The 14,852-nt window shown below is 37.5% G+C and overlaps 1 long non-coding RNA gene across 1 annotated transcript; it reads left to right on the top strand.

Annotated features, from left to right (window-relative positions):
- Positions 1–10,015: 10,015 nt before the first annotated feature.
- Positions 10,016–12,807, top strand: LOC113289882. The gene is made up of 2 exons (XR_003331202.1): positions 10,016–11,063; positions 11,894–12,807. It is a non-coding gene; the product is annotated as an uncharacterized LOC113289882 (long non-coding RNA).
- The last annotated feature ends 2,045 nt before the right edge of the window (positions 12,808–14,852 follow it).

Below are 14,852 nucleotides of genomic sequence, written 5' to 3'. Positions count from 1 at the left end.
AGGTGTGGGGATTAGGTTTCCCAGTTCCTAGAGTTCTCCCTTATATAGTCTTTCAAATCAGGGTTTGCAATCAATGTTAGCTTGGTAAAAAAACATTCAATATTCACCGTTATATGAAAACCTGATTAAACTCAAGCTAATATCTTTCAACCGTTAGATCTAAAACTTAGCTAGTTACACACAAATGAAATGCACGTTTCTAGGTTTGTGTAACCGTACCTAAACTTGTACATTTGTTGGTTCAACAACAGTCATCCAAATGGTTAGCCATATGATCACTTTCATATCAACCATATTCTTCTTCACCATAACTAGTCTAAATGACTCAAATGAACTAGTTAGAGAGTTGTTCAATTGTAAGGAAATCTTATGTAACTACACCAGACACAGTCGAAGCAAAACTGATTTGATTAACTCGAATCGGTTCATGAACTTTATAGCCATGGTTGCAATTTGCATTCCTTAGTTTATATAAATATAGGTTCACAAACAATCGTCTTTAGATATAACCAACTCAAGTTCGCGTACTGGGTTCGCGGACTTAAGTTCCCGGAAGGAGTTCTCAAACTCCAACGAATATTCTCGGGTCGAGAACTTCCGCCAGTTCGCGGACTGGGTTCATGGACTGAGCTCACAGCTCTTGTTCCAGTTCTCTTGATCAACAAAGTTTGCAAACTTCGGTTCAAGGAATAAGGACTCATACATATATGTGTTTCCATACAATGCTTATATCCAACAATGTTTATATAATCTAAACTCTCATTTCAATCATTGAAACATTCTTAGAGGACGTTATATAGTTGTTATTCACAAACCATTTTTCGTCAAAGCCATTTTCAAAGTGATTGAAACATAACATGACTTTCGTCACTACGTAAAGATGAACTTGGCCAAAGCGAAAGCTTACCAACACATATTTAAGGAAATAGATAGGCGAGATAAACTCAGCTCGAAATAGCTAATGTGTATAATCAAAGTCTATATAGCAAAACGACTTTTGTCTCAAGATAGGAGATAGAGTAGATAGACTTTTGAGTGATAGATAAGTTCAAGTCTCCACATACCTTTTAGTTGATGAAGTTCCACCGGTTCCTTGAGTAGTTCTTCGTCTTGTATGATGATTCACTATGGAGTTCTTGAGCTCAAATACACTTTCTATCCTAGTCCGATACTTAGCTATAGTAGACTAGAAATCAAGACTTATAGTTTTGATCACTAACATTGACAAAAATGCTTGAGATAGCAACCATGCGAGTTCGACCGAGCAATGCTCTAACAATCTCCCCCTTTGTCAATTTTAGTGACAGAACTATCAATACATATGGAATACAAAAAAGATAAATAAACTTTTGTAGATCCTATTCCACATTCCCAATCTTCAACATTACTCGAAATCTTCGTCACTTCCAAGTACTCTAATGATCCCAAAGGTTGTAAGTTTAACATCATCGTTGTTGAAAATCCGTAGCTATAACAATGAGAAAACATAATTCTCGATCATTGTTATACAGTGTCATAGTATCATTACACAACGTCAAAGTTCAATTGTATCACAACTTCAACAACAATACTATGGTGATATGTATCACTCCCCCTTATTCAATACTCCATCTCACATGGAAACCACTCCCCCTTACATAATGATCCGAAAATCATATGTATTTGTAGTGTGAACTACATATTAATTCTCCCCCTTTTTGTCAATAAAATTGGCAAAGGTACAAGAACGAGATCCTAATGAAATTTCTGAAAGAAACATTTCATGACCAAAAGAAAGCACATATCAACTTATTTAGATGAAATCATATAGCCGAAGCTAAATGCTTTCATCAAGGAGTTTATAAAGATACAAGATAACCCCTATAATATTCCACAACCGCACTCCCCACAAATATTTGGTAATTAAGCACAAGTTCAATTAAGAACTATCCCCCATATAATGTCATTCCCGAAAGAACAACAAGAGCGACCTTAATTTCAAAAGAGAGAAGAAGGATTTCTTTGGACATAACAAATCACATACGAATATGAATTTGAATCCAAAAATACTCAACTAGATTAACCACAAGAGAACCCATAATTAATCTAATCGGAAATATACAACCAAGTTAACGACAAAAAGTGATGAATTTGATTGTCATGCTTGACATAAGAGAACTTACGGAGCAACAATTGAGTTAATCAAAATAAGATAATCAACTCAGTTGATAAAACTCAAACATAAGAAAACTTACGGAGCCTCACAGTAACACATAAAAATATGGATCGGGGAAGATAAATACTGTGGAATACACAAGGATTCATTCTATTTTCCATCACTATTCGCATAACGACATTCAACAGACATAATCCTTGCAAACAAAATATTTTAACCTATCTTCCATCAATAATTGACATAATAGGCTTAACTTTTGTATTTGTCAGAAGTCCATTCGTTCTTTTATCAATACATGCATATCGACATATGAAAGACTTAACTTTTGACAAGGTATGGGACAATCATAGTTCACGGACTCAAACACACATATCCCATAACAAATTGCAATATATAAAACCATAAAGATTAATACTGCAAAAATCATCTTCCAAACAATTTTAGAATTTAAACAAATAAACCTAAAAACATGAAGATGAAAATGTTGGACATATCTATGTGTAATCACAATAATGGATATTCTAAACTCTAGTTATTCTTCTAAATAAAACAATAAAAGAAGATTTACTAGGCAAATAAAATAAAATCAGAGTTCGTTAAGAAACTCATATCTTTCAATGAATCCATCAAAGAAGGTGTCACTGATTTCCTTTACTCTCTTGACCGTAGATACACCATGTTCATGAGTTAGAACACCAACTTTACGATCAACAACCCGAGCAAGCTGTATAGCCTTGACGCAGTCCATGATGAGCTTCTTTTGATTCCGTATCAGAATATTCTGATTAGCAAGGATTCTGGCCTGACCATCTAAGAGTTGGTTTATTTGCAGTTGAAGATTTGCAAACTCGACCTTTGAATTGTTTTGAAAACGAGTTATCCTTGACAGAATCATCAATCCAGGAGTTGTGATCCTTTCTTTCAAGCATCTTCTTTAGAACCATCTCTTGAATTGATTCACGTCCTTGAATATTTTCTTCCATATCAAGATGCACAATCTCTTGAGATTTTGCAGAGTTCTCCATATAATTTTTTTAGGGATGGAAAAACACAATATAAAGTAATATATATGTGTAAGTAAACAGGAGAAAGAAACTCTTGTTTTTGGAAGCCTTATGAACTCAAAAGAGGAGGACTCAAACGTTTGTGGACCGTCAATACACAAAAAAAATTAAACATAAAAATATACAACATACTTGAGTAATTCTCAATTATTGTCCAAGTTAGGAACAAAGAAAAGAATACCTGGAATCAGGTGGTAGAGTGAGAAATAATCTCACTATGATCATTGAGAATGGAGTTGTACATATCATCTGACAACTTGATCCTTGTGTTCTTTGCCTTTCTTTGGTTGACATTCATCCCAGAAGAAAAATACACAGCTTGATTAACATATCCGTCAGAAGACTTTCTCTGAGGACTAAATCTAGGACCTCTTGCAACTGGTTCAAGAGGATCAGGATAGAGAGGGATCCATTTTCTAGACTTATATTTACCAGAATTGTTCTTATAAACACAAGAAATGCTTTCATTAGAAGCACAAGAATTTATACCACTAGAATGCACTTGTGTCCTGTGATGATTTCTAGGAAAGAGATCATTTTTATAAGTTTTCTGGTTTTCTGTGGGCATGCGATTCACTGCAGTAGTCGACCGACTATTTATTCCATTGACAGTGGACAGAAGAAAATTATGAAGTTTAGCAATTTGTTTCCTCCTCGCAAAACAATGGATATCATAATGATTCTTTTTCCCACAGAAAGTACAGGTTCGTGGAGGAGAAGCAATAACTGGCACCTATTTTAACTTCATAGCCATGTGAGAAGATTGTAAGTTATGTAAACCTTTCTTGACACAATCTTCTTATAGAGGATATCTTTTCATGTACTGTAAGTCACGAGAATCAGTTTGTACAGAAGAAATTTTCCTTAAGACAGAGTTTTTCTTTTCCAAGGATCTGCATTGTTCATGGGCTAGAGTAAGAGATGCTTCTAGTTTCTCTTTTTCGACACGAAGTCTGTTAAGATCTGATGAATGCGTCTCGATCAAACGTTTTTCTCTAATTGAGTCTTCCTTGAAAATATTCTCAAGATCAATAATCTTTTCACGTTGTAGAGTAGTTTGTTGGAGAAGTTTTTCAATAATCTTAGAGAAGGACTCAATGATGTTATAGAATTCACGCTCTCGATCAAGAGACTTTTCAAATTCATCTATAAGCTGATCATGATCCTGAAAATCAATAATCTTAGTATAATTTTTTGAGATTCTGATGAGCTCCATTTCAGCTTTTTCCATAGTGTCAAATGTCTCATTGGAGGTAGAGATGTCAACACATGATGGAACAACCTTCCTACCTCGGGATTCAGAAGAATCAGCTATCGAGAAATCCTTTGAGGTATTTTCAAGACATTTGGCATAGTTAAAAGCTTCAGAAGACATCTTGGTATACGTATATGTCAGAGAAGAGATTCTGTCCTCAGACTCAGATTGCGACAAACACAGACTTGTAAGGTCTTTAAACGTGTTTGCCTGCTCCGATACCAATTGAAAAAGCGGGGGTACAACAACCATACCCAATATTTCTCTTAGCAATCTGTATGGACAAACTCCAATATACTTTTAAGAGAATCAACAAGACTCAATCTATAAAAAGTATATCAAAGAGTTTTATCTCTCTTTCTCGATTCAATTACTACTCAAGCAAATAGAAATATGCGATACAAATTGAATACAAGAGAAATCACTTGAACGGTACCAAAGACCAATGTTCAAGTATCAATCAATGTAAATCAACAACCAAAGGTTGGATATTCTAATTGATTTAATCTAACGCACAACCTGTGATATTTCAATTATAAAGATAAAAAATATAATGCGGAAATAGAAATAACACAGACACCAGAATTTTGTTAACGAGGAAACCGCAAATGCAGAAAAAACCCGGGTCCTAGTCCAGATTGAACACACACTGTATTAAGCCACTACAGACACTAGCCTACTATAAAATAACTTCGGTCTGGACTGTAGTTGAACCCTAATTAATGTCACAGTGATCCAAGGTACAGTTGCGCTCCTTACGTCTCTGATCCCAGCAGGATACTACGCACTTGATTCCCTTAGCTGATCTCACCCACAACTAAGAGTTGCTACGACCCAAAGTCGAAGACTTAAATAAACAAATATGTATCACACAGAAAAGTCTAAAATAATAGATAAATCCGTCTCCCACAGATATACCTACGAGTTTTGTTTCGTCTTTCGATAAATCAAGGTGAACATGAACCAATTGATAATCCAGACTTATATTCTCGAAGAACAACCTAGTATTATCAATCACCTTACAATAATCTTAATCGACGCGACGTAAGCAGATATTGTGGAATCACAAACGATGAGACGAAGATGTTTGTGATTACTTTTATATCTTGCATGTCGGAGATGTCTATCTCAATCCAATCTTTGCGATTGTACTCGTACGATAGAATTAGCAAGATCAGATCACACAACTACAAGAAAGTAGTATCGGTCCGGCTTCACAATCCCAATAAAGTCTTTAAGTCGTTAACCTGGTTTTTAAGAAGAAACCAAAGGCTAAAGGAGAATCGACTCTAGCTAACACAACTAGTATTACACGTAAGGTGTGGGGATTAGGTTTCCCAGTTGTTAGAGTTATCCCTTATATAGTCTTTCAAATCAAGGTTTGCAATCAATGTTAGCTTGGTAACAAAGCATTCATATTCACCGTTAGATGAAAACCTGATTAGATTCAAGCTAATATCTTTCAACCGTTAGATCTAAAACTTAGCTTGTTACACACAAATGAAATGCACGTGTCAAGGTTTGTGTAACCGTATCCATACTTGTAAATTTTTTCGTTCAACAACAGTCAACCAAATGGTTAGCCATATGATCACTTTCATATCAACCATATTCTTCTTCACTATAACTAGTCTAAATGACTCAAATGAACTAGTTAGAGAGTTGTTCAATTGCAAGGAAATCTTATGTAACTACACAAGACACAATCGAAGCAAAAACGATTTGATTCACTCGAATCGGTTCATGAACTTTATAGCCACGGTTTGCAATTTGCATCCCTTAGTTTATATAAATATAGGTTCACAAACAATCGTCTTTAGATATAACCAACTCAAGTTCGCGGACTTAAGTTCCCGGAAGGAGTTTTCAAACTCCAGCAGACATTCTCGGGTCGAGAACTTCCGCCAGTTCGCAGACTGAGTTCGCGGACTGAGTTCACAGCTCTTGTTCCGGTTCTCTTGATCAATAAAATTCGCAAACTTCGGTTCAAGGAATAAGGACTTATACATATTGTTTGTACCATAATATTTGGGTACCAATACGGGCTAACCATATCACTATTGATGGAAAATATATGTCGTCCCAAGCCTGGAAGCTTGAATATTGGTCCAGTTTACTGACCCATTTTCAACGGCCCATTTCCACCGATCTATTCCTGAAACCATAAAAGAACATTCTAGAGTATTCCAAATTATTATATAAACAAGTCTGTACAACTATAGAAAGGGGGGGGGGGGGTGCTAGGTTTTCACAAGGGGAGAAAAACATTGTAATTCTTATTAATAGAATATCTCTCCCTAAGGGGATTTCATCCGTGGATGTAAGCATCAATCGCCGAACCACGTTAAATCCGTCTTCTTTATTTTTCTTCATTAGTAACTTAACCCCAATTACACATCAATCATCATCATCAATCGTGTTTAATGCCTAAAAGTAATTTTGGGTACAAACATTGGCGCCGATTAAGGGGACACGAGTGAAAGAAACGTGTTTTCCCATACAGAATTTGTGTTCATAAAGATAGATGTTCGTGTTCTTCAAATAGCAGACTCGTCACATCAGCTATGTTATCTCAAGTAACATCAGCTAAACGAGATCAACAGGCTTCAGAAACATTCAGCTCGTACCAACAACACACTTTCAGTAAATCTGCACTGTCTCCATCTTGAGACTCGTCCATCTGACGACCAACAGCAAGCTTTTTATTAGATTTAGACATGTTACCCATGCTTGTCACTACCCAGCCTTCATCGTAAGAAGAGAAGGAATAACTCGATTCATATTTTGGGTGTCCGGATGTTAAGCGAACCAGCTTCGAGGATTTGAGATCTCTTGCAGCACTGTTCTTGTTAAACTTAGATATTGCTTTGCGATTGAAGTGGTCCTGCAATATTTTCTCCAACACATGCAAAAAGAGATAAGCAAACGTTTCTAATCTCATTAAATTATTTTTGATTTAATTCTATGAATTGATGCATACATTTCTATCCTTCAATCTCATTAAATTGCTTTTGAAATATTACATGAACTAAAGCATACGTTTCCTTAAATCCCTCTAAATTATTTTTAATTTAATTTCCAGAATTAAAGCATACATTTCTTTCCTTAGTGAAATCCAAAGAGCATCGGGATGAAACACTTCATATCATTATTATAATTCCAAGCAACTTGGTCAGCACAAGAGGAGTTAGTGGATTTGCAGATCCAGCTTCATGTAGTTCGGAAGATAAACATGAGCATAAACCCTATGCTCTCTGATAGGGGTTGGGTCCGAGAAGGTCGAGTTCCATCATTTTCCGAAGATCTCCTAGATTCAAAAAGAAAAAAAAAAAGTTCTCGTACACATAAATAAAACAAGTAGGAAATACCAATTGGTCCTACAAATAATATATTAGAGAAAGTCTAGTCCAATTGACCTAATCAATTGTCTGTTTGGTCCTATTTGGTAATATAAATTATAATTTGGTCGTAAAAATTATAGTTTGGTCCTAAGGTGATGTCATGGATGATGTAAATGTCATTTTGTAGTGGCAGAAATACACTTTTAGATTAGGACCATATATATAGTCAAAAAGTAAGAGAGAAGAAATCATTCTCAGATTTACTTTTTCTCTCTTATATTTTCAGATCTAGAATTTCTCTCTCTTTTTTTCTTTTTATTTTCTTCCTGCTAGTGTTTGAAGATGAAGATTCTCTAGGTTTCTAATTTGCAGAGATGAAAGAAGAAACAACAAACGATGTAAACAAGTTTTTCTTGAAGATTTTTAGGTTTTTAATCTGCTGCTACTGTTGAAGTTCATCTCTCGTCGTTGCTGTTGCTGAAGATGTGAACGAGCTTTTTCTTGAAGATTTTTGATCTGCTTAAGATGTTGAAGACGACGATGAACCTGATCTATTTGATGAAGACCGCGACGATCTGTTTTGATGAAGACGACGACGACAAATGAAGATGAACCCGATCTGTTTTGATGAAGATGATGGAAGATGATGTTGTTGCCGGTGTTTTTGAAGACGACGATGTTGCTGTTGCTGTTGAAGACGTCGAAGAAGATGAAGATGATGCTGCTGATGTTTTTATATGGAGTTCATTCCAGAAATGAAGTCTGTTTTTTTAGGTTTTTATATGGACTTCATTTCTGGAATAAAGTCTGTTTTTTTAGGTTTTTATATGAACTTCATTCCAGCAATGAAGTCTGTTTTTTTAGGTTTTTATATGACTTCATTTGTGGAATGAAGTCTGTTTTTTTAGGTTTTTATATGGACTTCATTTCTGGATTGAACTGCTACAAGAAAATAAGTAAAAATTAACACGGAAGGGTACTTTTGTCAGTTTAATATTTTTAAATAATTATGGACCAAACAGTAAAGACATTTTTCCAAAAGACCAAACAGACATGAGCCCATCTAAAAAAGGACCAAACAATATTTTTCCATAAAACAATCCTTCTGTTTGTCCTTATCATCTTGCTTTTAATCAAAAGGGGTGATAACTCACGAGACTCGCTTTCTAGTTCGTGTTGATGGTGGTGGAAGGAGAAACACATATTAATGTGAGATAAAACTATGATATGGGGCAAAAGCCTCTCAATCATGTTCGTCATAGGATCCAATTATTAAAATTATGGAACAAAACCCCAGCAACCTCCCTTCGAGATCGGAAGGGCAGCGGATGAAGCTCGCAAAACTCAACTATGATTTCAATTTCATAGCGACTATATCATGCACGAATTTGGTAATTACTGCAAAATAAAAATCACAAGGAGGCTCATGTTGGATAATTTCAATAATAACATAGAAAATAAAACGGTTTTCGTTTTTGGTTTGCGCTACGAAGGGGAGTGTCCTGTGTTAAATAAACACAATGGATGTTAGTAGGAGATCAAGAGGCACCTCTAATGGGTGTGATGGTTCACAAAAGACACAACCATTCCCATTAGACACCTTATGTGTCTTTTGAAAATGAAGAGACATCTCCAATAGGCATGAGTCCCCTATAAGTAGTGATGATTTGTTTTCATACAAACATAATAACATCTCAACTCTCTCTGTTTTCTTTCTTACAAACATCATCAGAAACAAAACCAGTGTGTTCTTGGTTGGATCAAGATCGTACAAGCTTTGAATCCAACACTGTTGTGGGGCTTCAAATATCCTGACGACGATATTCATTGACCTGTTTGTACTCTCCAATTCAATTGGGAAAGGGTCGAATAATTGTCGAAAAGAATCTTTCATTAGAGCCTTGAACCCTAACACAACATTCTTTTCTTCACCCTGTTTTAGTGTCAATTTTTCAACAGTTTTCGACAATTACTTTCTTCGACTAAAGAGGGTGGAAAGTTCGATCACTAGATATTTAGTGGGGTAATAATTTCTGGAGATGTTTATGATTCACCAAATGCAACAACAGAAACTGGATTATTGTCTTCTGATATTTGAATCATTCCGGACTATCGTTTTGGGCTCTATCATACTATGAGAAGTTGGGCTTTTATTTAAGTTAGGGCGCTAGAGGCATTCTTTGCAAAACGATGAGACAAGACAGAGGAAACGAGAAGAAGGGAAGTTGGAAAACAATCTTCAAATTTGTAGTGAAACCGTGTTCGGGAACATAATATTGTTTATGGGAAGTTGATTCAATGATTGGCGCACAAACTCTCGAGGGTTGTGGTCAAGGGAAACTTCCATGGAATCAGATAAGTAACTATCTCCCTTTGATTTTCCGTCTTATTCCTTTGCTGTGATTACATGAATCACGACTTTTAATTGCTTAAATTAAATATTGCTTGGATGATTGAGTTGCTACAACTCAAAAGTCAAAACCCTGGTAATTTATGATTCATATGATTTACAAATCCATTTGATTGGATTTTGAAGAGAGGAATCCTAACGGAAAATGGAAGTGCCTCTTATGGAAACTGAATGTTTCATTCTAGTATACATGAGTATTCATGATGGAGTCATGATAATAACGTCTTAGTGTTTTTTCTTTATCTATAAACATCATATAAAGAAAAACAGAGAATCGCAAGGCCTTGAAGGTCCAGTGATACAACAATCCTTTCCGTTCTCTGTTTTATTCATCCTCTGTTTTTTAGCCCAAATTTCCAACAGTTTTCAGCAATTGGGTTTCGACAATGGAGGATTAAACATACTGTTGTATGTGAACGGGTTGCATTATCGGACTTTAGTTTTACCCATTCATCCAGAAGTTGGGTTTTTGTCCATACACGGAATACTTTCAGAAGGGAAAACAGACACTTAGAAATTATGGGTTGATGCAGACACTTACCAGGTCTGCAAAAGCGAGCCAAGTTCAAAAGATTGGACTTGAAGATTTCCATTTAGAAATTATGGGTTTCATTGTAACATGAAATGGATAGAGATGACCTGTCTTTTATACATGCTAGATTTAATTTGTTAGGGATGCTAGTGTACTTGATTTTACATGGAAGTTTACTTGACCTTATTATCGTGCATTTATATATATATAGTGGTCTATGTGTTTTTTCAGTAAGAGCCAAATCCAATGGGAAAATTGAAAAAATGAAGATAAAGAATGATCGGTGGAGAATCTTTCTGACACCAAGTATGAGATAAGTATTTAAATTCTCTGTCTTATTCTTATACGCATAGTACGTTGGTTAATAAATCTCTGATCAGTGGTGGTCAGAACAGATGCTTATGATTGTAGTCATTTGCTTCCATCGTAATTTGAGCAGTACGCATAATAATCCATGCATGTAACCTGTTATGCTTCTGAAACGATGCATCCATGGATTAGTCATTCTATTTTATCTGGAAGGATATGCTGATCTGTTAGGGTGATGCTAAATAAATCTAGTAATATGGATTATCCCGTGTAGTAGGCAATCGTTGAGATAAAAATTCTACGGAACTGTGAACATCATTTTTCTAGGTTCACAGCCAAGTGATTAAAAAGACAAAGCAATAGACAAATTAAATGAAAACATGAATCATAGCAAAATCTAAAGTGCAGAAATATAAGATCAAATTAACACGGGTGATTTACGTGGTTCGATATCAAAATATCTACATCCACGGGTAAAGGACGATTGAGATCTTTATTCATGTTTTATGAATTACATTCATAGAACTCCATTGAAGAAGCTCTGGAAATATATCATGAAAGTGTGGGTATTGAATGATCGAAGGTCTTCAATGAAACCAAGGTAGAGAGTAGAACAACCCAGCTATATTCCTCTTGGTAGTGGGTTTCCTATTCCTTCCCCCTTCTCTCCCTCTTTTCTCTGCTGCTTTATAGGGAAAAGAGATATTTTTCTATTACAAAAGATCCATTTGCTTAGTTTCTAAGCACTCTTAGCGTTGATGTAGTGTCGAGTTGCTTTATTATTATCTTGCTCCATCTTTTAATCACTGTCCACGTGTACGATGTAGGAAATGGTATCTACAATTTGCCCCTTTTCTTGAGGGTTTTGTTAAACAATCCTTGAGAAAAAATCACTCCTGTCTTATTCATCCATACTTCGGTTGCCATTTCCTTCAATTGCTCCTTATCGTTGGGATTGGTGCTGAGTTCTGGGTGAACTATGCTTCGTTTTGCTTTCATCGCTGTCATTGGACATATCGCCTATGTTGCCTGGCCTGAGCTATCCAGGTTGCTATTGTTATCATCGTCGCGCTATGCACCATCATCGTCGTCGCTTGTGAGTCTCATTTCGGGTAATCAAATGAGCAGCGACATGGGTTAATGACTCCAGCGGGTGGTAATAGCTATGTCCATCACTTAGAGGCCGCATCTTGATAGCATCAGCCGTGCCTTCATTCTTACAGCAGAGTTGGGCTTGCCACAGCAACAACAACACAGGTGCGTCTCAACAACATAAGTGGATCTTCATCCATCATATTCCGAGAATGAGGCGCAGCATAAGTGGATCTCAGCATCATAGCAATATCGCTTTGTTGGCACATCAGGATTGTTGACAGCAGCGACAAAAACTTTGGGCAGAAACATTGCTTTATTCACATAACAACTCCGGCGTCGGTCAGGAAACATCTCTTTTGTTGATACGTACCAGTAGTTGTTCGTAGCTTCTTGGCCTTGTCTACATACAACTTTATTGGTTTGCTTGCCTTCCTCCTTACAGCTCCCACAGTTTTCTTATGTTCGTCTTCATGCTCATGTGGCTCTTTGCTTGAGCCAAGGATCATACATGGGCCTCGTAGGATTACTTAAATTTATCTGGCACAAAAATGTAAGTGCACGATATTTCATGTATTATAATCAATAAGGTAAATTCATGGTATAAGTAATAACATCAGTGAATAAATGTCAACTTCTTTATGCAGTAGTAAACTTATTAAGAAATTTGTATGGCTGCTCGTGCCCCAGCCTTGCGTAGATTTATGAATTCATTGTCTCTGAGCATGAATGTTTGGGACCATAGTTTCACGAAGGGATTACCTTGTGCTATGTTTGGGACCTGTCACCCCGTTAGCCAATCCCGGGCCAGGGGACTACTGAACGGTGGGGGTCTAAGCTTAAACATGATGGGTATCTCTTTCTGCTGGATGCCTTCCCCCAGGTCTACACTCATAGACGCTTATGGGGTCCGGAGATTGCACGCAAGTGCTTTCCCCAATACAAATTTTGAGACCAGTGGTGCTTGTCCCTGTATTGTGGGGAATCGTAAATCCATTGGCGCTGAGGTAAGATGAGTGTTTGAACCTGTCACCCCGTTGGCCAATCTCGGGCCAGGAGATTACTGAACGGTGGGGGTTGAAAATCTCCCGGAGACGTGGTGTTAAACTGAATGTTTTGCAAACACCCGTTCCGCTGAGCTGCCAAAGGCATGTCATGTTGGGCATCTCTTTCTTATAGAATCCTTCCCCCTGGTCGTACACTCATAGACGCTTATGGGGGAGTCCGGAGAGATTGCGTGTGAACGCTTTACCCAGTATGAAGATATGAGACCGGTGGTGCTTGCCCCGGTTCTCCACTGTATGCATTAGTATCCAAAAACGTATCCAATTTATGGGAATGTATGCATTATTCAGAATTGAAATGTATCAAATGCATATAACAATGTATGCTAATATAAACAAGATGCAAGGAGTCTAAATATTTGCAAACTCTTTTGTTGGGTGTGATGTATGTATGCCCCCTTTTGATTTTGGAAGCTGATTGTCAAAGCTTGTGGAAGCGAAAGTAACTGCCCCTGAAGGAATTTCGTGGGTATAGTAAATGAATGTTGGTTACTGCTGAAGATTGCTCCTTGCCCCTGTGGTGAGGCTGCTTCCATAGTCCGCAGACCTGCAGGGCTATATCATCGTAATATGCGGGTTCACTTTGTTCTTTGGCATCAGATCTCACATCATCGGTGTGGAGCACCTTCGTTTTTCATGGAGTATGGTGGAAGAATAACAAAGCCTTCGTTATGAACAACAGAACTTTCGTTGTTGGAGCCTTTATCAACAGAGCCTTCGTTGTTGGAGCCTTCGTCAACAGAGCCTTCGTTTTTGGAGTCCTCGTCAACAGGGACTTCGTTGTTGGAGCAAAGCCTTCGTTGTTGGAGTCCTCGTCAAGAGGGCCTTCGTTGTTGGAGCAAAGCCTTTTTTGTTTGGACATTCCTCACCTGAGTCTTCGATGAATAGCAGAAGCTTCGTTGTTGGAGCCTTCGTCAACAGAGCCTTCGTTTTTGGAGTCCTCGTCAACAGGGACTTCGTTGTTGGAGCAAAGCCTTCGTTGTTGGAGTCCTCGTCAACAAGGCCTTCGTTGTTGGAGCAAAGCCTTTGTTGTTTGGACATTCCTCACCTGAGTCTTCGATGAATAGCAGAAGCTTCGTTGTTGGAGCCTTCGTCAACAGAGCCTTCGTTGTTGGAGTCCTCGTCAACAGGGCCTTCGTTGTTGGAGCAAAGCCTTTGTTGTTTGGACATTCCTCACCTGAGTCTTCGATGAATAGCAAAAGCTTCGTTGTTCGAGCCTTCGTCAACAGAGCCTTCGTCAACAGGGCCTTCGTTGTTGGAGTCCTCGTCAACAGGTCCTTCGTTGTTGGAGCAAAGCCTTTGTTGTTTGGACCTTCCTCACCTGAGTCTTCGATGAATAGCAGAAGCTTCGTTGTTGGAGCCTTCGTCAACAGGGTCTTCGTTGTTGGAGTCCTCGTCAACAGGTCCTTCGTTGTTGGAGCAAAGCCTTTGTTGTTTGGACCTTCCTCACCTGAGCTCTTCGATGAATTGGAGAAGCTTCGTTGTTGGAGCCTACCAAGTTACGCGAAATGTGTGATGTGTGCGTGATAATGTATGCCAGTATAATAAAATGTAAGGAATGTAAGGAGTATTCAGTATTTGCAAACTCTGTAGTTAGGTGTGATGTATGTATGCCCCCTTTTGGTTTCAG

The sequence above is a fragment of the Papaver somniferum genome, chromosome 6, assembly GCF_003573695.1.
Source record: "Papaver somniferum cultivar HN1 chromosome 6, ASM357369v1, whole genome shotgun sequence".
Classification (NCBI taxonomy): Eukaryota; Viridiplantae; Streptophyta; class Magnoliopsida; order Ranunculales; family Papaveraceae; genus Papaver; species Papaver somniferum.
Note: the sequence above shows the minus strand (reverse complement) of the source record. Positions and strands in the feature narration are given on the sequence as shown.